Here is a 23455-nt window from a genome sequence, read left to right on the forward strand (position 1 = left end):
ATCTGGAAGACAAGTGCAACTTGTCCTTTCCAAACTTTCTGGTCCGCAGGTCTTCTGTCAAAGCCAGCACTCTGACTCTCTGACACTCTGACTCTCTGACACTCTGACTCTCTGACACTCTGACACTCTGACACTCTGACTCTCTGACTCTCTGACTCTCTGACACTCTGACACTCTGACACTCTGACTCTCTGACAACATGACTCTCTGACTCTCTGACACTCTGACTCTCTGACTCTCTGACACTCTGACTCTCTGACACTCTGACACTCTCTCTCTCCCCCTCCCTGTCACAGCACACGGCAGCAAACGATTCAAACAGAAACATCACTAGCTTTAAGTCCGACAATGGAGTAGCGGTAAATAGTTATATTTCCCCTCTGGCGCTTCACCACGGACACACGCACACGCCAATGATACACTTCCAAGAGAAATGGGCAGTGAATGATGAATGTGCGCCGTGCGGCCATCTGCTACGACCTGAGAGACGGTGGAAGACTCTCGCTCGGTTCAGCGAGCTCCGAGTCCATGCTGGCGTTTGAATACAGTCGACAGAGGAGAGGGGGGACTTTATTAACGCGAGCGCCTCACGACCTCCACTGAGATGATCTTCATTCCAGTGAGTGACAAGGTATTAGCTGCTACGCTCCAAAACTAGAAATCGTTTTGGGTTTTTTTCCCTTCAAAGCTCCTCATTTTCAACCGCCTCCACTCTGTCACTTTAATTGCCGCGCCGTGTCCCTATGCAAACGGACAAGCTCCATGCTAACCGTAGCCTCTCGAAACCCATTTGAAGGCACGCTTTCATCTCACTCGTGCGGTTCATCCAGCGAGAGGAATGACTGCACTGGCTTGATCTGCCGGGGGGAACGTGACGCATCGATGTGGAGGATAAAAATGCATGCTGGGATTTGATGCGACGAGACGGCAAATCTTGGTTTTCGTACGGTCGGTTCCGCAGTAAATGCCACGGCACGGACCCGTCTGCTTCGAAACAAAATGTGTGTTCGCCATACGGTGCAACGGCAGCTCGCTCATCCTCTCGTCTCTCCCGCTCGAGACGTCCGGAAGGTTAACGGAGGAGCGTTGTGTGGCCGATAGCTTTGCCCTTTACAACAAAGAACCGGTGCCAATTAAAGACCATGAGTATGGCAACGGATTGACCACAGAGTGTGTGTGCATCGCAGCCTCTTTCTCAGCGGGTACACACGGACTGGAAATGTCAGCTTTTCATCTGGTGAGAATACATCTGTTCAAATATTTGCCCCTATGACTGCTTCCTGCTCCTCACCGTTCTCTCGGCTTGCCAATTATTTATTTTGTGTCGGAATATATATCCCCAACGTAGAGTTCGGTCATCTTAAAAAAAAAAAAAAAAAGGTCCCAACTTGAGAAGGAAAATCACTCGGAGCATTTTATGGAAGATTTTTTTTTTTCTTTTGCTTGTTCATTGGACCTTCGTCGCTGGTGTTATTAATAACACTTTTCATGTTGCGAGAATGCATTGCCGCCTCACACCATTTAGAGCTTTATGATTGTTGTCTTTGAGATCGTTACATCGGAAATGTAGATCATAAAGCTTGGATATTAGTCACTCATCCATGACTGATTTGACATCGTTTCAGTTTCCCATCGCAAATATTCTACTTCTTGACTCTTCAGCCTCACGCATGTTTCAGGGTCCAGCTCGCGGTGACTTTATAGGAGAGCAAAAAAAATATATATATATATATATATATATATATATATATATATTCAGCCCATTATTCCGTATGGAACAAGACATTAAGAAGGCAACAAGGTCACTTCAAGTGGAAAGTTAGCTGACTGGATTACAGTTGCCACCGTGTGTTCAGGGGCATGCTTATAAATACCAACAAAGCCATGCTGGTTGACTGATCCTGATAGCTGCTTTTTGAAATTGTGTCACGCTGCTACTTGGATGCAGACTCTGAAATAGGATTTACTCCCTGCCTTGTTTTTTTTTAAAAATACTTTTCCAAGTTAACAGTGACAGGACACAGTGGCACAACAAAGAACGACTTTGAGGCTTGGGGATTTCATTTGTCTCCTCGGGTGTAAACTTAGCTTGTCCTTTAGCTTCACCACATAAAATTGGGCAAAAATAGATTTTGTTCCTTGTGAATACTTTGAAGATTTTTATCCGGCTATCTGCTTTCTAAAAGTAAGCAACGGCAATAATCCCTCTTCACCTTTTCAGCATCTCGGGTGAGCTGGACTCCACACCGGCCCGTCAATCACGGGACATCGTGTCGAAACAACCACGAGCCCGCTGTCGCCTTCACACCTATGGACTCATTCGGCCTCACAGCAGAAAGCTAAAGAAGGGCTCTTCACCGCTTGCATGAAATCACCTCCGAATCAAGTTCGCGACGTAAGCCGCGCTGTCGTGCAAACAATCCTGGCGGGAAACGTAACTCTGCTGTCGCAACGTGAGCGCTGCGTAGGAAATAGCGGCGTGCGCAACTTGCCCTGCCACAACTCCCGCTGTATGAAATAATCATGCGACACAAAGAGGAAGAGGTCTGAACTCATGACCGCAGGCTTCATAAAGAGACATGTTACTCGCATGCGCGATTCGGGGGGTGCTGACCGACGGAAGGGCCGGCGTGTTTGTGTTCCCATCATGTAAGCATGCGCGTGCGGTAACGTTCTCATGCAAAATGCATGTCTTTAAGTGCTGCCACCCGGACGAGAACGCCGGCGAGGGGATGGCGGCCGAGCCAAACCGACCGCAATGTTATGCAAGGTTGAATCCCGTGAGACGCCGACGGTACATTAAGGGGAAGCGGCTGCTCTGTCATTTTAGTCAACTCTTCCAAAGTTGTTTGGCTGGCTGAACACAAATGAATGTATTTTGGACAGAGATCAGGTGTGACAGCTTCTTTTTTTTCTCCTCTCAATTTCAGCTGTATATATATATATATATATATATATATATATTGTAGTATGAGTCAATCACAAACAGAAACTCTTGCATTCTCCAGTTGCAGCGGTTATAGAAAGTCTACACCCCCCGTTCAAATGCAAGATTATGTGACCGAAAAACATGAGTACAAAAAAAACAAAAAAAATCCTTTCAAAACCTTTTTTCCACCATCGATTAGGCTGCGCAAGTGTGCACACGCCTCTGAGAATTGGTATGCGGCTATGTTCAGACATTCAAACTCGTGCTAAATGGGAGTCAGAAAACCTGCCACCTATTCGCAGAGCATCCGATGAACACAAAAATAAAGTTGAGGTGATTTAGTCGTCTTTTCCTGACGTTTTAGGTTCAAACCCGGCATTCGAACATGGGTGCGTCGACTTTTTATATCTACCGGGTGTATTCAAAGAGACGACAAGTATGACAAATGGAGTATCAATTATTGAAATGCAGCATGTCATCATCGGGGCGCACATCTACAAGCCATAAAGTGCTCAGTGATGCGCAGCTCAGTCGAGTGAGATGTACTGCAGCGAGACAATACTTCCCCGTGCGGTGACACATTCCGGCTGACTCTAGCAGATCTCGGGATAGAGAAGAAGACATAAGCAGCAAATCAGAGGGTAGGAAAAAACCGCAACCTACGGCTGCGGAAGAAGAAGAGGTTCCATTTTTCGGCAAGACGCAAGACGTTTCATGTTGATCATTTGAATGTCGTCAAGGCAAACTGGGACAGCACTTCAACTAAATACTCAGCCGTGATGTTTGACCTGTGAATGAAACTCTCAATCGCAGATTCACGCTCAAAGTTTACATGCTGGCATTATTCAGAATTGCAGAAGGAAAAAGCCAAACACTTCCACGTATGCTCACAAGTCAAACGCTCTGCAGGTCATCTAAATTGGCTCTAGACATCCACCTCTTTGCCCGTTTCATCTCCTCCTCCCTTTGTTGTGTGATATTTGAAGCGCCATTGTCATTTTCCGCAAGCCGCTCGGTAGCATTTTGGTAACGGCAACCTTTTCTCACGGCCATCGATTCCTGTGACACTGTGCAAACGGCCTTTCTTAACGGAGAGAATACCATTGGCCAAAGAATACCTTTTCCTTTTCACTGCAAGCGGAAGTCTTAATGCACCGAGATGGATTCCGTTCGATCAGAGCGGCTCCATATCAGCGGGAGCTTCACAGACCAAATTCTCTGCTAATCCCTGTATTGCTTGAGGGCTACAAGCGGAAGCGAGGTGGCATAGTGCCGTTGTGCCACTTCTGGGGAGGAGAGAAAATGAGTGTGTCGCTTTTCATTTTTCTTGTTTGTTTGTTTTTTGTTTTTTTTTTGCGAGCAAAGATAATATAGCTGTGGAAAATTTGTGTCGTCTATAAGCGCGCACACACTTGTGTACATAAGTACACAAGAAAGCACGCTAATGAAAGCACATGCATATGTAATGCATGTAATTAGCGAGTGACTAATGACTGGCGAGATTTATTTGCATTATTATGGCACCGCGTGTTTCCGGAACGTTCACACCGTCAACGCTGAGCGCTGGGTAAAGACTCACACGCACTGGCATTTACATGCTTGTAATCACAGCAATTTTCTCCATTGGTGGGTCAACACACCTTAAGTGGTTTTAAGATGGAGGTCATTTAATGAGCCAATGATGCAATCAAAGGTGGCATCTTCATGAAAAGGAGAGTTTGCAATTTAAAAGCACAACAAAAAATATCTAATTTGATCCCGTCGTACCCGAGAAAAAAAACAGTCCACCGGAGACCGAAGGCATGACTTATGAGGTGTCACTCATTCGTGGCTAAAATAACACTTCGGATGTTGAGTGTTACAGTACACTGGCGGAGCTAGAGGGGGGGAGCCAGGGGCAGCTGCTCCCCCTGGAATATCCAATGCCCCCACCTCCCTCCCGCCCCCCCCAAACATAAATGTCGAATGAAAGTCGAGCTCCACCACTGGTACAGCAAAGCAACACGTCGTTACAAATAAGGCAACTGTGTTGTATTTTTACTTTTTTGCAAACTCCCTTTTTACTGTAAGGGGTGGAAGAAACTCGGAAACGGTTGCAATACATTAGCAAGGCAAAAAGATGAGAACTCCTCCAAGGTTGCGTGGAGGTCACCAGGAAAGTTGGCACCGTCACACGCAATAGCATCATCACATCTCTAATGATGCGGTCGCGCCACGTTGGGGGGGGCCAACGCAGCCCACAGCCAGCCTTATGCTAACAAATCACCACAGGCGCGCGCGCGCGCACACGTAACCCCCGCGCATGCATGATGGCATTTTCAAGCCAATTAATCAGAGGAAAGGAAAAGGGTGAGAGGAGAGAAATCCGAAACGCGACATTCTTTCCCGTCAAAACTCGAAGCTCCCGCTTTTCTTTGCACTTTGTCTCCTAATTAGCGTGCGGCCATCACTCACTTTCTTGTTTCTCTGCCTTGTGCGCTTGTAGGTAAGTTTTCACATTGACAGAGTCTTTGGGAAAAGGAAGCATTTTGTCTTGGTAATTGCTGTTTGGGGAAATGAGAATCCAAAAGCAGCAGGGCGTTATCAAAGTGATTACATCTCAGAAAAAGACGGATTTGTGTGTCCGCTGGATTGAAATTGTGTCTATCAATATACAGAACGCCTCTGACAGTTGCGGCCTACAAAGAGAAGGCGGCCGGTTTTTACGACCGGCCAAACTTGGGTCCGCGCACGCAACACGTGAACTTCAAGTAAGGTTTGTGTGTCTGCATGTGTTTGGTTTGCCTATTTGCTGCCTTAAAGGTCACCGGGACGTTTGCTATTCCACAACATGCAAACTGGAGATGGCAAGGCGTACAGAACTCTGCCGAGTCCAAAAAAAAACAATGCTAGATGATTGGACAGAAGGAAAAAAAAAAAAAAAAGCCTTTCTGCTTTTTGGCTATAAAAAGGGGGAAAAAACCCCCCAAAAAGGTCAAAAAGAAGCCGTGTCAGAAATATGGAATTGTGCCATTCTTTTTGTACGAAAATGTGGCGGGGCAAAGTGGGGAGTCAAGCTCATGTGAAGACCACCCCTTCACAAATCTCATCCCCACCAAAGCACACGTCGTGATGGATGTCACTTCACTGACCCAAACGCACGACGTACACCAAGAAGAATGTCCTTTGTCCCCCAAAACTTTTAATGTCTCTCAATGGATTGGGCACTGTTTGACGAGGTCCTTTTCGTCAACATGCCCTTGAACAGCATCTCACCACAATGGGTGTGTGCATTTCTTTCACTGGCTGAACTTTCACTGGCTGAACCTTGTAGCGCACCCACACACTTAAATTCAAATTTGCACGTGAGACGGCGCCCGCCCCCCCCCCCCCAAAAAAAACGGTTGTCACGGTGACTCGGGAAGTCGCGCTTGCAGACATATACTGCAGTCAACCGAGGGTTCTGAAACAGTTGGATCTCTTTCGGCGAAACAAATCCACATTTCACTCGCCGCGCGGCCTTCAAATCAAGTGGCTTGTTCGTTAAAAATAGTCCAAAAGAAAACTCCCCCAAAACTTAAAAGGCATCTGAATGCGACTCGCACGTCATGCTTCTTACTGGTGCAAATTAGCCAGCAGTAAAAGCCTCACTTGTTATCTTTTGAACACGCAAAGGAAAGTATTTTCAAAAGTGACTTTGTGGGGGAGAAAATGTGAGCGAGTACGCTTGAGTGACAGTGAATATTGCAGGTGCAAACACAGTCAACTGGTAAAAATGAAATCATGAAGGCTGACTCCGCCGAAATGAGCTGAAGCAAGAGCAAGGGACAATTTGCGCTTTATTTGTCACCCAGCTTTTCTCCAGAGTGACAAAATTAGCGAGAGAGTACGTCTCGAAATGAGCGCAGATTTTTTTTTTTTTCTTTTTTCTTTTGACCGCTGGACCACCACAACAATAAATCACTGCTCAGGGGTAACGAATACATCGACAAATATTCTTCGTCTTCTTAACACAAGCCGATAAGCTCAGCGGTGGTGGTTAACACATTCGCTTTCCACCCGTCAGCTCAGAGGTTGACTTCACTTTGGACTTCAAACATGGTTCAAAATGCTGCCGCTCGTCTCCAAACTGGAACACATAAGAGGGAGCGTTTAACTTGACCGGCAATCAGTCCAGGTTGAATGGGCTCTCGTTACCCATCATGACGACAAGCAGCTGACGAGCGAGTGTGGTTTCCACCTAACGCGCCCAAGCAAAGACCAAGTGTTTGTTTGGTCAGCGAGAGCCGATGAAAAACGGGAAATGGATGAAATTGGCTGCCACTGCCGCACAGCAAGCGACCTTGAGTGAAGGTCGATGACGTGGTCTCGGATGACGCCTTAACCTCCGCGGTAACCCTCGTGTCACATTACCCATAGTCTGCCTCTAATGGACATCCTCTTCATTACCTTGACACAGTCCATCTGAAATGACCTCACTGCTTGAACTGAAACACAATTACGCACACATTTACACACACGCACACACAAACGCACAAGGAGTGTATGCATCATTCAGTTTTGTAATCAGTGCTCAGCCAGTATGTTTGTCTAATGATCTGTAATGCATTAGCAAGCAAGGGATTTGCTTTCGGGGGTGAAAGGATGCGGGCATTAAATTACATTCGGAGGATCACACCAGCAGGGCGTTTTGAGCGCTCTCTGATCCCCACGGCAGTAAAAATCTTTCACAGGTCACACCGCGAGTAAAGCCAACACGACTGATTATACGCGCATGCTCCGGGGGTGTCAGGGGGACCTCTGGATTGAACAGCGGTAGCGCAATGAATTAATCCTCAGTTTAGACACTCTTCGAGTTACCCGCTTGTTATTAGCGGCAACATTTTCCACTCTGTAAACTGGTTTTGTCGCGTTGTGGCCTTGTGGTGCAATGAATATGTAAAGTGCCCAGCATGTTGTGATTTGTTGATTTAGTAAAAAAAAACAAAAACAGTTTTCCTTCGTGATGACGTGAAAAAAAAACACGGAAGACTTTACTGGCCTGCGGAGCAGTTATGACCGTGCCCATCCGAAGTCTGCCGAGAAACAAGTGACCTTGCAAACATTTGACTTCCTGCTGTGACGAATGGGTGGGGCTCGCACGTGGTATTTCTTTACGACTGGCCTATTGTGTGAATAGGATTGGGACTCGTGAACTCTGCCTAGCAACGGGACGAGTGCGCAGTCATTTGACTTCCTGTTCTTGACTAGCGGGTGTGGCTAGCACACCATCGCTATTCCGTTGGACCGATCGCGACCGCGCCATATTCCTCCCGATTGATTTTCTTGATGCTGAATGAGCTGCTTTGCACATTTCTTACCCTCTTAGCTGCTAGCCTAATTTCATTGTGCCATACGGACATGTATCGCAGCGCCAATAGAGGTTCTGAAAGCGGCGACGCAATTAGCATTTGTCACATTGTCAGGTTAGCACAAAGACGTTGGCTTCGGCCGCTCTTAAGTGTTTTACCCTGACCGTAGTGAAAGGAGGAGGGCGAGGCTGCTCATTTGGCGCCCCCTTTCCCATCTTTTAGGCACACGTATGACTTATTCGTGCGTTTCTGTGCGTCTGCCACCTCCCCGTCATGTGCTGTGCGTGCGCATCCGTGCCGTTAGCTGGTCCATTCGCTTGATTTGTGTACAGTCAGAAGCCATCGGGACAAGAGATGTCTCCAGTTGCTCATGGGGAAAAAAAAAAAAGATTTGAAGCAGATCACGCTAAGTCACGACAGTTGCGCAGAGAATATCACGCACCGAAGGCCAACTCCTAGATTTATCGGCGCTAAACAAACACAGGCAAACAAGTGCTCCCTGGGTACGTCGTCAGTGATCTTAAGAAGAGGCACTCATTGTAGGTCAAACATGCCAGAAAGCAGATGCGGCATAAGTAGGCTGAGGGAAATTTAATGAAGGTGTCCATGCAAAGTAGGTGACGGCGGTGGCATTATGATGCTACGCTTCAGAAGGCTCACTTGCAGAATTGAGCTTTACGATGAGGTCGCTTCTCGTTGACACAGCTGGCGGCTTTGCATGCAGGCTGAGCTGACACGGAACAGAGACAATACTCACGCGCAAGATGCATCAAACAAGATAGTGCCGCCCGCTTTGAAAGCGGCATTTATTTACCAGTATATTCGGCGCTGGAGTTTGCGGTCGTGAAACGGCAGACTAAAGGTGTTGCCGCGTGGAGCTCGCGTTTCGAAACGGGCGCTACGACGTGCTGGAGGTGCGCACGCAACGCCACGGGAAACACTTCGATTGACCTAACCTTGTTGCCACGTCTAAAAATGTAACGTCCTCACGGAAGGATGCATTTGAACGAATAAACAACTGATTCCAAAGTTTGACGGAGGAGAAGGACATGGAGGGATTTCATTCCACATTGAAGGGTGACTTGACAGAGAATATTTGGAAGTGAGGGAGGGGGGGGGGGGGGGGAGAAAAAATCTCCAGTTCAAAGACATGACTAATGTGCACACGGGCTACAAGCAAAGATACTCCGGCTTCTATGTGATAACACATTAATGCGATTAAAATCCCTCCGTACTCGCTTTGATTTGATCCAACGTGCAAGTGTTGAGCAAGCACGTGAGCCTTGGCGTTTTCTTTTCGATGGTCCCCCTGAAAATGTTCCACGTTGGACAGAAACCAGACGAATGCGACCTGACCGCAGCGGTTTGGACAAACCGGTCCTCTGCTGGCCTGGTATGAACTGGACTTACTGCTCAGGCCTGTGGGGGAATCCTTGGTGCATGTCTGGCCCTAATTAATGCCCCTCACTGCAGCGTCTTGTTCGAGTAGAAGATGGAGAGAGAGAGAGAGAGAGTCAGTCGCAAAGGAGCCCATTAAATATTGATTTTATTTGTATAAATACCCGCAGCTTTAAGCCCTGCGTGACCCCCTCTTGCTGGCTTGGCAAGGTTCTGGCTAGAAGAAGCGGTAGAAAATTGCACGGAGCTCCCGCAATGCGACATGATGCTGACCCTTCTTCCTCTATCAAACCATCACAAAAAGCCGACAAGTCTTCGGACCAATTATTGGCCCATCGGCTCGCAGCACCTAACGTCGATTATCGGGTGAGCGATCGGAAGAATGGCTCGGCACAAGCACTCAAAGAGCCCGAGTAGACCGACTGTAGTGTTACTCTCTGCTGCTTTGACATGATGACCGACAGACAGAAGAATAGAGAGGATAATTACTTTCCTCTCTCTCTCTCTCTCGCTCTCTCTCCACTTGGCTGTCTTGTCTTCACCTCGGCTGCTGTCCAGTTTAAGCCATCAGATCTTGGAGCAAATGCAGTTCTTGCCCTGTCCCTGATGAGCGGCCACCATGTAGGCACGCAGAAGAAGACCGAGAATGTATTTATGATGCAACCAACTCACGGGTGGCGCGGTGAATTGGCGGTGAGTGCAAGAACCTCACAGATTTGAATCCGGGCTTCAGCTTTCCGGCGTGGTGCTCGAAAATGTTGTACGGCTCTATTTTTATCGACTGGCGCATCTGCATTTTTCCTGCCGCGGCATATCTCGTCGGTGACAGGAGGCAGTTTGGACATTCGAGCAGGTCCGAGTTGTGCCAGTGTATGTCATGCCTGCATTTGACGACAGCGTGCCGTGTTATAAAATCAATATCCGTTTCAAAAACCGATCCTATGAAGCCGATCCAATTTCACGTGCATCAGAGGTGGATCCTCTATTATTCATATTTCAAATGACGTCAACTTATTGGGCGCTTTAAGATGGCAATCATCGGGTGCAATGCTTTGCTCCTCCAAGTCCTTTAGTTTGTTTCATTTCCATCTCCGTAAAGCGCACCTTTCTCCCAGTGGCTTTGTTATGCAAATCTTTCACTCTGCCGGGGCAAACGTGACAGGATTGTCAAATTGAAAAAAAACATCAACGTATGCACCTTTGAGTATGACACCCATCAGCTACTCATTGTCATGGAAACGCCACACTATTACCGACGTTAAAAGAAAGAGATGCGATCGGCGCCGGCTCTGCGGACAGTATTCTCTTCTTTTTTCTGCGATAAATATGCACGTGATATATGCAACAGCAGTATTTGCGAGGAGGCCAAGCTGATCAGTGTCCACGCTGGGCTTTGTCACAGCTGACCTATATTAGATGAAAGCAGCTGGATCAGTGGCCCGCAGGGACGGCAAAAGAGTCGCGCTCTAATTATCTCTGCAGATAGCGAGCGACACCGCGGCTCACGCTCGCGTGACTACGCGCACACAGACAAACGCTGGCGAATCAACGGGAGGATCCGCCGCCGATGCGGCACAACACGTATCAATATTACGCGCTCGGGCTCTTCACCTCGCCGGGTCGCGGCGTTGACGCGACTTGATTCTTCCCTGAGAAACTCAACCGCAAAGAGATCACCGAGAACTTATTGTACGGGAGTCGTCCTGTAAACCGGCTATTGCGCGTGTAGCTGGGCCCCTGTTGCCATGGAAACGCCTGCCCCCACTTGCAAAAGGCGCGTGTCGGATAACTACGAGCGGAGCGATGAAGAAAAGCCCGAGCAACTCGTGCTCGCCGCTTATACGGGGTCTCACCCAAGTGAGTCCACCCCTCACCTTTCTGACGTACCGTCTTGAACTTCCCGTGACCAGTATGAGAGGATGCGAGCCCGATAGCAGCCAATTTGACACGACCACTTCCATTCTCAAAAACAATCATGAGTACCGAGACTCATGGGGCTTCATTAGGACAGTTTCATTTCGGGGTCTGCTCACTTTTTTGTTGCCATCGGTTTGGCCGTTAGCGCCCGTGTGGGCCATTCTAGCCAAGTGGCATTTCTTAAGTGTCGCAGATAGAATTAAAAACAAAACTTGAGACGCCGCAGTTAACCTTATACGAGTGCAAACATTTTAGCAGCATTTAGCAACAACCTACACCGTATTTTTTTTACCCCCCACCCCCATAATCAGATTAAGGTAATTCTACGTGGAGCCAAGTCATGTTTGAAACAGCGGGACGGTAGCTGAATGCGCCACGTACACAATTAGCTCTCGTCCCTGCCCTCCCGTAAACGTTTTTCCATCAGTAATCTTGTCCTCTAGTTTACACACACACACACACATGCACACACACGGTCTTGGCACATTATTTTCTCTGATCGTCTCTTCTTTCTACCACAGTCCATTTTCAGGCATCACCAGGGACCCATTTACAGGTCAGACTTCATGGGGAGGTGTGCATTTACCATCAGAGAGAGAGAGAGAGAGAGATGCTCTGTAGGCACGTATCGGCTGATGGGCAGCTTCCCTGATCTGTCTTTTCTCTCTCTCTCTCTTTGTACAGCAGAGGGACTGTGAGTGAAATATAAAGCCAGCTGCTTCTCTCCCGGCCCCCGTCCCCCGCCACCCCAAGAAATCATGGAGCACCAGTTCCCGATGAGATTGTGGTAAGTGGCCTACACACACACACTCACATACACATACACACACACCAGCGCATATAAATCCCACTTCTGCTTGCCGTGTCCTTGAAAAATCATCTCCCGGAGGAGCGCGCGAGAGAGCCTGGTGAGACCTCTCAAGGATTAACCCGCCGTCAGTGAAGGAGCTCTAAGAAAGCGCGTGCCGATCACTCTCCTCGGCTTTTCGCGTGGTGGGTGTGAAGCGGAGTTGTCCTCAGTGGGTTTCCGGTCCGTACGTCGGCTTCTCCGGGGTCAGCAGTCACAAAAGCGTTATTCTCGAACGGCCAACAGTTGACGGAGAAAAGAGAGTAGCGCGTCTGACAAGTTGGAGCTGGCACAGACGTAAATTGAAAAACAGAAGCGGGGCCGACCGGCCCGGGGGTTGTACGGCTACTCTTAGCTATCGGCTTCCCTTTTTCCTCACGTTTTCGGGCTACGCTCCGGAGCCTTTTTGTGCCGTCGGAACATGGAAATCTGGTGCCCGGAAGCGCACTGGCTCCATCAGCTCATGTATCATTTCATTCCGCCATTCATGATCATCGCAGATTCAGTTGGGCAAGCCTTTGCTTTCATCGTGGGGTCATATCCGTCAACACGGAGATTTGAAACACATTCTGCTCTACGTCAAATCGAGCAGGAGAGATGGACTTGTAGGAACAACGCTCGGTGCTACCTCAACGTCAGCAGTGGCCGTACTCTGCAGGCCTCAGCGCCGACCTGCGCTTACGGCCGAAATTCTATTCATGCGGTGGCCCCCCAACCGAAGCATTGACAGCAGCCAATCAGAGTTCAGCTTTGCCTTCCCTACTTCGGCGTGCGAGTGGATGACGGCAACAGAAAGGAAAAGAAAACAAAAAAGAAGTAAACAGTGACCAAACGCGCAGCTAACTGTTCAGTGACTGCAGTGCAATACGTAGTTGCTCTTTCATGGCTTCCTATGTTCGTTTTCAACGCCGACGTTGTTTATTTCCTTCTAACGCTTAGGGTCAACTCGGGGAGGTCGTGTCCGTTTTGAGGTGAAAATGTGCTCGCTTTTTCTGGCTACAGATATAAACAATAAATCTATTGTTGTCAAACAAGGCTGCGGCGCTTTGATTTATTGTTTTACTTTGCACTGCGACAGATACGGTAAAGAGATTGCAACCAAAAGAAGGGCCGGCGTGATAAATGGGTGGAATTCTCAAATGATACTTTGTAATGTTGGTGCAAAAACTTTGTAAAAACTCGACTCTGTTGAGTAGCAAATGGCTCTGGCCAAATGAAAAATCACAAATGCTATCAAAACAAATTTTCTGTCGACACCAACCGTGCTCGTCCGCCGTTGTCCATCTTTTCGATGTAATTCATTCTCACGGCCCTCTCTTGTGACCTCATGATGATTTATGGAGATCTTTTATCAGCGCTGAAGTGAGAGCTCATCTTTTTTTTTTTTTTAACTCCTCGAGTCCCGTAGCGTTGGGAAAAAAAAAAAGGGCAGAGGGGGGGGGGGGGATAGAGGGAGGCGCCGACTGTCGCGGCCTTCACGTGCTTTAATCAAAGCCATCCATCACGTGCGGATAATTAGACAGCAGCATAGATCTCGCTGCCACGTCCCGTCACTTACATCCCGCGCGCAGTTTGCACGCACCGCCACGAACACCCACTTTTCCGTCTTTGCAGATGGAGACGGAAAAGCATCTCGAGACAAGTCGAATCTTCCATTCGGTCGCCATAGTGACGCCGCCCGGTCAGAGCCAGTCGCTCACTCTGGCCAATTAAGTCGAGGATCAACACTGCTGATCCAGAAACTTTGCTGACTTCAACTCACTGCGGCAAATGGCAAATTGCAGCCAAGTCATAGTTCAAGTTTGCCAACACATCAGTGTCTTTTTTGGGGGGGAGCGAGGGGCGGGGGGGGGGGGGTTGGGTGACCATGCAAATTGATGAGGATACGGTTGATCAACTGCAGTAAACGTGTCCCCATCAGTCAGTCAGTTCTGTTATATTTCTTTTTTTTGCACCGCCCACACACATGCAAAAGAACTCAGAGTGTCAATATTTAGACTAACTTGTAAACTTAAATCAGGGCAGCGGTGCCGCGGGTGAGGATCGGCAGCCCAAAGTGCTAAGTGTTTTTTTTTTGTGGATAATCAAGCTGCCATGAACGATTCTTCCGATGAAATTGCATTTGTGCACGATCAGTATTACAACCGCAGATTGGCACCGATCCATCCAAGTCGTCTTTGCATATGACGTTCGCTCATCGTCGACCAACAATGCTGCTCCAGTTTTAACGGGGCTCTCTTTATCACGATGATGAGTGCGTCCAGAGCGTCCACAAAGGAATGCGAATCGAGTCAAGACGCGGAGACGTGCGCGTAGACCCCACGTTGACGCTTTACTCTGCGATGCGTCTGCTGACTAAGACCAGTTGTCCTTCCTCCGCTGCGTCCTCACACACCCTGTGATTGATCACGAGCCAGCGGCGTGGATGCGGCATGGATGTGTTCCAGGGAAGGTGAAAACTCCCCAGGATTTGTTTTTCTCCCATCTTTGATTTGTCATCCCGGCAACACCATTCCGCACACAATCACATGCAACGAGGGCCTGAAAAAAGAAAATCACAAATCCCCCCCCCCCCCCCCCACCCCGCGCATCCCCACACCCCTCCTTCCTCAATGTGTCGTAATCGCCTCATCGGTTCTGCCGCTTGCAGTTCTCCTTGCCGCATTTCATTCTCAGTTGTGACTCGGGTAAAGAGACGCTATGAGCATCAAACAAATCCCCTTGGAACAAAAACGCTGGTAAAATACAAAAGGTGTTGTTGTGAAACTTGGGAGGGATCGGAGGTCTGCGGTGCAGTTCGAATAATGTGGGCTTGACACACATACATGTGCACACACACCGGGAGTTGTTGTCTTACTTTTTGCACTTGAACGGGTGCTTCTGACTTTTCAATTGCATCCATTTTCAAATCTCTGCAATGGCTCTTCGTGCGTTGGTGTCAAATTTGATTTTCAGGTTTTATGACTGGTTCTTGAACAAAGTTTTAACGGTCTGGGTCCAGAATATCTTTCGGAATTGTTTCTACCGTATGAACCGTCCCGAGTGCATTCGCAAAGCCAGGACACGCATTCACGGTGAGGCGGGCGGCTCCATTTTCACCACCGCCGTCGGTGAAATGTTTGGGAAGCGTTTCGAGTTGCATTTTCTTTTGTCTGAAAAGTGCAAACCAAGTCACGGGAAACGGTACCGATTCATTCCAGGGTCATGATAATAAGCGTGTTAGTGATTTGAGAGCATGAACGATGATGTCAGCAAACCACTAGAGACACGGCGAGCACGAATATACACTCAGGCAATCTTTTATTGATGATGTTTGCTCACTGGGAAATGACACACTGCCTCACCGAGTGACGTATCTGCGATGAGACGCATACGACCGCACGTGGTGGAATGGGCAGGCAGTATATGAACGGGCCACATTGACGGTATGGTTGCCATGGTGAACGTGACCCACAGCCTCGAGCAGAAAGCGGAGTGATGCAAATAACCCGCTGGGTCAAATAAATGTTGGATCATTTTGTTGAGCGCACAAGCACCTGAGAGTAATGTGAATCTTTTTTCGGGTGGGGAAGAAGATTTATTTTTTTTTTTTCATATCGCAACCAATCCATCACCCAGTAAGCAATATTGCAAGAATTATCATACAAATTAGTTTCTTTGGAGATGAACCTTCAAGCTTCTGGAATTGTCACTGTTGCTGACAGCAAGGTTATTTTAAATAGAGCAATGCATTAGTTCTGGGGCAAAACAAAGAAAAAAAAATTGAAGTGAAAGGGGACTTTATAGAAACCTACAGTGAGGACATAATTCAATCAAATAAATTATTTGTTGCATTTCATCATTTGAATGGCCATTGTGCCTCTCTGTTGTGCCCACCTTGGGTGTGTAAGACAGACAGACGGGCACGGTTCCACTTCGCCATTGAATAAGACATTTGAACAACCCTCAGCTCATCAGTACGACACTAATATCCGTTGTTCCTCACAGAGGATAAAGAATATGACTATGAGTAGAGTTATATGGTCTGTCTTGTATCGCTGCCAAGTTTTTGTTCAACTCATCATTTCAAGTGAGCATCAAGGAAGCAGACTGATAGGTCCGGCTGTGTCATTGTTTTATACAGACGAGGTGTCGTTTTCTGTTTTGGACTTAGTGTGACAGCAAACATCATCTGGGAGGGGGCAACAAACAACTAAATCACTTGAAGCCTCTTTTTAGAAGATTTGCTCATCACGACCTGCCAAACTGCCGCTTGTTTTGAAGTGAGTTGCCACCACGTTCGCGCTCGCGCGTCAGCATTGCGCGGCTCGTACCGTCGGTCGCATCGTAAGCCAAGTCACTCATATCTCAAGGCGTCACCGTACATCGACTATGGCAAAAAGTCAAGCAAAACAGCAGGCCTCGAAAGAGATATTTTGAAAACACAATTTCCCCAAAGAGTAAGAAAGTATTTCAAAGTGAATCAGTGAGGTGGCCGCCTCCAATGTCAATCCTTTTCTCACGTAGTTTACATTTTTTTTCCCCCGCTTTTCACCAGCAAACTTCTCTTCATAGAGCAGTCCTCATTCCACCCCTCTTCTGTTCTTATCGCCATTCCCCCCCGACTGTGCTGAGACACTCCAAAGCTCTTCTTCCCTCATTAACTCTCTTTCATGTGGCTGCGGTTGACAATAACTGGTTTGGAAACAGTAGACAATGGGATCAATGGGAGACAAGGATTATCCCTGGCTCATCCCCGCCGTCGCCGCCACACCCTCCCTGCATGCGTTCGACGTTGCCGCTCCGCATTCGCCGCGCCATTTCTTGTCCTCGTCTTTCCCTCCGAGGGTTAGCTTTTGCCCTTTCTTTCCCCAATCTTTTGTTTCATTATTAATTCTGGGGTTCTTATTTTAACCTCCATTATTCATGAACTTCCGCTTAAGATTCCTTCAAAAGCCTTTCTCACGGAGCTAAGAGACGAGTCGTGAAATCCGAAGAGGAGTGCCGACGGCGTTACCGACACGTACGCGCATACCTGCTCCGGAGAAATGGTCGTGATGTTTGATTAAAAGACGTGACAAATGAGGTGTTGTTAGAATCACGAACCACTGACGTGAAAAAGAGGAAGGGAGCAGACGGAGGATGAGGAGATGGACAGCAACAATCTCAATAAGACTCTTCGTTTCACCTCTTGCGGAAGAGCGCCGATAATTCAGGCCGACTTTCTCCTCGTTTCATTTTGACCCCAAGTCGCTCCCTTCGCAGTCCCGGCTCATCTCCTCCCTCTGGATCACGCTCGCAAATTTCGTTTCGACTTACGTTTCAGCGCACTGATTATCCGAAACTCATGTTCAAGTAGGCGAAAGGAAACGATGCGTCTATGTTGGCGAAAGAGTTCAGAGGTCATCCGATGAATTACGCAATCTTTCTTATCTTATCGAAAACAAACTGCCCTTCCAACCTCAGACCATTCACACATTTTTTTCCAACAGGAAGAGTCTTCATCCACCTGATCCTCCCCATCAAAGTCTCCGAGCCTCCCATCTCCCACTTTATGAATAATAGAGGCATCCCATATGTGTTTGGCTGTGAAAGTAGAGCACCAACTGTGGGCCCGAGGAAGCGCTCGGTAGGGCGAGGGCTGCCCCACGGGCCTCCGGGTTCTCGTCAACGTGGGCTATGCAGACCGTTCGCTCCTTTAGGGGACTCACGCGTGCACGCTCACGCGCACATATGCATGCATCAAGGCCAGAAATGGGATGAACTGGCATCTTCGGTGAGACTGAAACATAGTGACAGTTGCTATTTAATACCGGCGATGCACCGATTCCTACGCGTTGTGTAAGAAAAATTGTGTTTACAGTGCATTTAACTTTCTTTATTGTGTGATTCGTGAACCGTAAACGTCAGCTGGAGCGTCAATAAAAAGCTTGAAGCAAGCTTTTGGAGGAATTGTTAGCCACTGATCAAATCGATACCATTGCTCAGTCCACACAAAAAAAGGAAAAAGTCCAGTCATGAAGCGGACTTGTGCCAAATGGTTAAAAAAATATATATATATCCAACATCGTGTTGGAGTGCAGCAGCTGTGATTATCCTTTCATCTAGTTTTTTTTTGTTGTTTTTTTTGTTTTTAAACCAATCCCATCTGAATGGATGCAGCCAGAATTGGACAAAGCATTCACACTTACCCTCAATGAATCGGAAGGAAACCCGCACTACTGCAATTAAAAGCCATCTCTCTTTTGAATGAGACTATTAAAGTCTGGTTCTATTTCTGATTTATTATATGCCTAATTTGGCATTCATGTGTACTTTATTATTCATAAGGGTAAGTAGTAGCATGTGTATTTCAACACCAAAGGGAGTGTGACGGATTCTTCATTCTATTCTTCCAGCACTCAAAGTCAGCACTGCTCTTTGAATTAACGGGGATGTCGGAGCGAGCTTCCCCCGGATAAGACCCGGTGTGCTGCGGTCATTAAAAAAAAAAAATAATAATAATAAATGCAGAATACTGTACATCAAATAAATGTATTGTACTCCCGGAGCAAGAGAAAGGGGAAACAACGGTTTGCTAGATGTACATTGATCAGTAATGATCGCTTAAAGGTTTCCACTTTAAGTAAGCGTCTCAAACCGCCAAGCTAGGAGCAGGCAAACCGTGCGGTTTCCTTGTTCATTCAAACGCTTCCCCGGCTTTCTTTGCTGCCGATTTAAGTCGATGATTTGTTTTCCTTCCCGTCCGTGAACCGAATTGCCGGGATATGCCGCAACCGTCACGGCGCCGGACCTTTCCCTTCGTTAGCGCCAAGGTTGCAGGCGAGCTGCTCTGTTTGTAGAGATGTGCTCGCCAATTCAATTTCACAGCTTCATCTCACGAGAGAGCCGGACGGGCGGCGGGATTGAGCGGGGACAGTAATTGAAAGGAACCGAGGCTCATCCGCTGTCCTTTTTTGTTTGTGTTGTCGTCTCGTTGTCGTCGTCGTCGATGCCGGAAGGTACTTTTGCTCGCCTATTGTTCGCCGCAGAAAGTGCCACAAGGTAAACCGACATTCTGCTTCAGCCTAGATTTGTTTCGGCTCGTTTTGGAAAAACGTTCTCGAAGCGCCCATATGAATCTTCTAACGCTTACCTTTAATCTCATTGCCGGTCTATTCATTGTAAGCAGGTCTGAATGAATGCTTCGACAGTGATTTTGACAGGCGACGGACATGAGCGGGATCCGCGCTGCATTATTCAGAGGGAATGGGAGATTACGCGCCATCTGCGTCCGTACCCCCGGCGGGCCTGTCACAATTGATCCGCAACCCTTGCCCTTTGCCGTTCCGGCGGTGTTTTGCAGACATTCTGTCATATTTGTCGCGGTTGCGTGCAAACGTGCGGCTTCGGACGAACGGTCGGACTTCCGAGCCGTTAGGCTCACCTTGGTCTCGGGACGGATCGGGTCATCGGCGCAACAACTCCAGTATACATCAAGTGGGAAATAAAAACTGTCAAGGAGTGTGGTCTGGATCAGTTTGAGACTGATCTGAACCAACCACTGACCTTCACCACACACTAGAAAGTCTACGGGTCATCGGTTTATGTCGGAGTTCAAGTCAAAATGTTCCAAGATGGGAAAAACTGCCCCTTTTAGAGTGGCCTTTAGTGCGGGGCGGGCTAAGGTGAGCAATAATTGATATGCAAAGCTGTGAGCTGGATGCTTTTCAGCAAAGGAGAAAGTGTTCATGAGACATCCGGTCAAACCTCTTTTCAAACATGGAAAACGGTTGATGGCCATGAAAGGAAGGCCTAATGGGATACACGGGCATCTCGTGTGATGCAACGCATAGCCAGGTTCCAACGGGACCTGGTGACCGTAAGAGAGTCGGAGGTCCCTAGCGAAGCGATTCCAAAGGGCTCATTCTTATCAGCGCTTGCATACAAACTATAACACGAAAGGCCGATAGAAAGCCCTCTCACTTTGCAAGTTCGGGCAAAGAGCGGCCGCGGAGAAAACGACACAAAGCGTCTCTCCGGTCCTCCGTAAGTCCTCCCACCACCCCCCAGCCCCCCCGACCGGTTCGCTTATCGTACTGAATCACCGTTTTACAGTCTTGCCACAGCTGGCTGAGAAGATAAGGCCGTTAAAGGTTAGCATCGATGTGATGAGCCCAAATGGTTCCGCTTTAATGGCGCCCTTGGAGTCGGGCGAGGTCGCACACTCACAGATGCTTACGCTCATATACCAAGAGTGAAGTCATATTAAGACCACCGTGTCCAGAAGAGTAAGTGCTCGCTACGCTAGGTCAGGCTCGTGCACAATTCGGACTGATTGTGCTTAATTAGATGATGAGAAGTGTGGCGTGAGACAAGCTGCTTAGTCTGATTAGAGAGATCAGCTTCCCGTGACAAGCGGAACTCAACAGGGCTTGCCAAGCTTGACGCCAAGCTTTTTTCGGGATGTGAACACTCCCGACTAGATTTATTGCTGCTTTCCTCGCAGATGAATTGACTAAAAAAAGTATGATTTATAGACCTTAGGAGACGTAATGTGCCTCTTTTTCTAAGATTTAAAAACGGTTCCGGGGATCAGGCTGCACGAGTCATTGGACTCTTGCCTTCTTCCCTGTGTGGAGATCGTTTCTTCTCCTTTTGCTTCCCTGCCCCCCCCCCTCCTTCCCTGGCTCCAGAAATTGGAATCTCTGAAAATTGAAATGTTGGAATTTGGATTCCCGCTTCCAATTCCGAAACCCCGACTACGGTGTTCATCCGATCCCCAGACATTCCCTCGGCTACCCGCTCAACTTAACTCTCTGTACAATTTCTGCGGCAAGTTACAAAAGAGACGCAACCTTCCTGAAGATGAGCCACTGTATCTTTTCCATCGATTGTTTTCCAAGATGTATTTGATGACGGCAGCATTTAAGGCAACCAACAGTGAAATGAACAGAAATTCAGCGTGCCGTGACCTCATTGACGCTAATTGCCGTGAGCCGCCACTGCACAATCTTTGCATATTCCAGTGCCGCATTAATTATTGACAGTAATATCTGCCGTGTTTCAGCGTTTCCGGCGCTTCGAAAATGGGGAGTTTGTTTCCGGTTTATTTGTAAAACATTTGCCCGCTGAATAGATGTGAATCCTTCGCTGTCCATTTTGTTGTTCTTGCACAAGCCTGCTTCCCCAACACACGGATGGCCTTGATCCAAAATGCCAGGAATGTGTCGGTTGTTGCAAGCAAGGACAATTAAATGACGCGTTCAAAGGCGGTGTCGAGACCTGTGAAGTGCATCTTTAAACACGAAAAAATATACATCGGACTTTTAGGGACGCGTAAATGCGTGCGAGGACTTAGCCGGACGGTCTCTGCGGCCAGGCTTTCCGAGCGGCTCCCTCGTGTGTTTCCCACAGATAGCTTTTCAGTCACACGCAATTCACCAGAGACAAAAGTCCTCAAAAACTTTTGCAAAGATTGTCCCCCCGCGAGTCTGTTTTTCTCCGATTATGAATATTTCTCGGAGGGCTCACTTGTCTGCACTGGATGGTGACGGACATCCTCCCAAGCCGAGTGACACAAGTGTGCGCACGCGCGCAGCGTGCTTGTGGGGCATAAAAATACTAATAAGTCCCATTGCACACGGGAGATCTTACACGGTGATATTGAATAAAAAAAAAAGAAGAAAAACTGCTGATGAAAAGGAGCGCCTGGCAAAAATGGAAGTGCACTCTCTTTCATCCACTTTGGCAATTTTTCCGTCGGAAATACTAATCATGCTCCCATTGTTTTCCATTACGGCAAAGTCAGACAGGTAATCAAGTGTCAGAGTGTTTCCAGAGTTCTCTCCTCGTTAGCCCTCGTCGTTTGAGTTTCCCTTCCACTCCATTACTTCCATCATCCACGTGAGCTACACTCCCCACCAGAAATGTTGGAACGGAGAGGCCGATTCCTTTATTTGTGCTGTTGACTGGAAAAAAAAAAAAAATCCGGAAGAGGACTGAAACCACTGGTGCACAAAGTGACAGCCACTGAGCTGAAAACATGAATACTGAAATATTGAGCTTTTGTCTCATTTTAAGATTTTGGGGTCCAACGCAATTTTTGTGCAAAACGATCTGGTCCACCAATTTTGGAGATGTTTTAAGAAAATAAAATCAAATAAAAACGTAGGAGGGGCAGGTCCTCATATGCATACATTGCAGTCATCATCCTTATTGTAGTCTATTTCAAATATTCATGAATCACTTTTTTTTTTCCTCATTAATGAACCCACTGTGTGACCCGTGACCTCGCCAGCTCATTTCATACGTTCCACTGACATTTTGGCATTTGGTATTATAAAATGGTCCTCATGATTAATGTAGTAAGCGCTTGGACATTTTATTAACAGAAAGCCCCCCCCCCCCCCAAACTCGTGATGAAGGTGCATTAATATCATGCCAGAATTTCACTTTCACAGCAAACGTAGAATTGTTTCTGCTAGTGTTGTAGTTAAAGTCACATCTTCAGTTACTGCAAAGTCAACTCAACAGTAGAAACACGGCACCAATTTGCAAGTCCGAACAACCGTATTAGATTCACGTCACTTGATAGACGAAACGGCACTCGTGCCAGCAACGTAAAAGGCAGAAAGAAGGGAGTGAACGAGACTCGCACTAATCACGATTCGGGACACAACGTTAGGTATAACTGAACAATTTCTAGGATGAGATTCCGTACAAGAGCGTTGTCAAGCAGGTCGGCCTTTGCAAAGATAACGCTCTGCTTTGAAACTGTCAGAGAGATTTTGATTTATTTTTTTTTATGCTTATTGAAGTGTTTGTAATTTGCAGTGGTGTCCAGCTGCTTATATGGCTCCATGAAATTGGCAGACTATTTTCCTAATGATGAAGTTACGCTTCAGTGAACAAAATAAAATAAATCACTCCGACGGTGTAAATGAAAATGCAGCGTTACTAACTCGGAAAGGGAGCAACGGAGACACAACTATTTGGATCTCATTGCATTCATTCCTTCAATTTCGACCGCTCAGCATCGCGGGTGAGCTGGAACTTCTCCCAGCTGATTTGGTG

General features: G+C 47.5%; 1 protein-coding gene across 2 annotated transcripts in view; it reads left to right on the top strand.

Moving 5' to 3' along the window:
• dlgap3 (discs, large (Drosophila) homolog-associated protein 3) overlaps positions 1–23455 on the top strand; it is a 67982-nt gene that overhangs the window by 19748 nt on the left and 24779 nt on the right. For both annotated transcript variants that reach the window (XM_086137065.1, XM_086137067.1), the window contains exon 2: positions 12259–12361. The gene's annotated coding sequence lies outside the window, so the exon portion shown is untranslated. The remainder of the gene's footprint in view (positions 1–12258; positions 12362–23455) is intronic.

The sequence above is a fragment of the Hippocampus guttulatus genome, chromosome 18 (genome assembly GCF_054856545.1).
Source record: "Hippocampus guttulatus isolate MCC_2025c chromosome 18, RoL_Hgut_1.0, whole genome shotgun sequence".
Lineage (NCBI taxonomy): Eukaryota > Metazoa > Chordata > Actinopteri > Syngnathiformes > Syngnathidae > Hippocampus > Hippocampus guttulatus.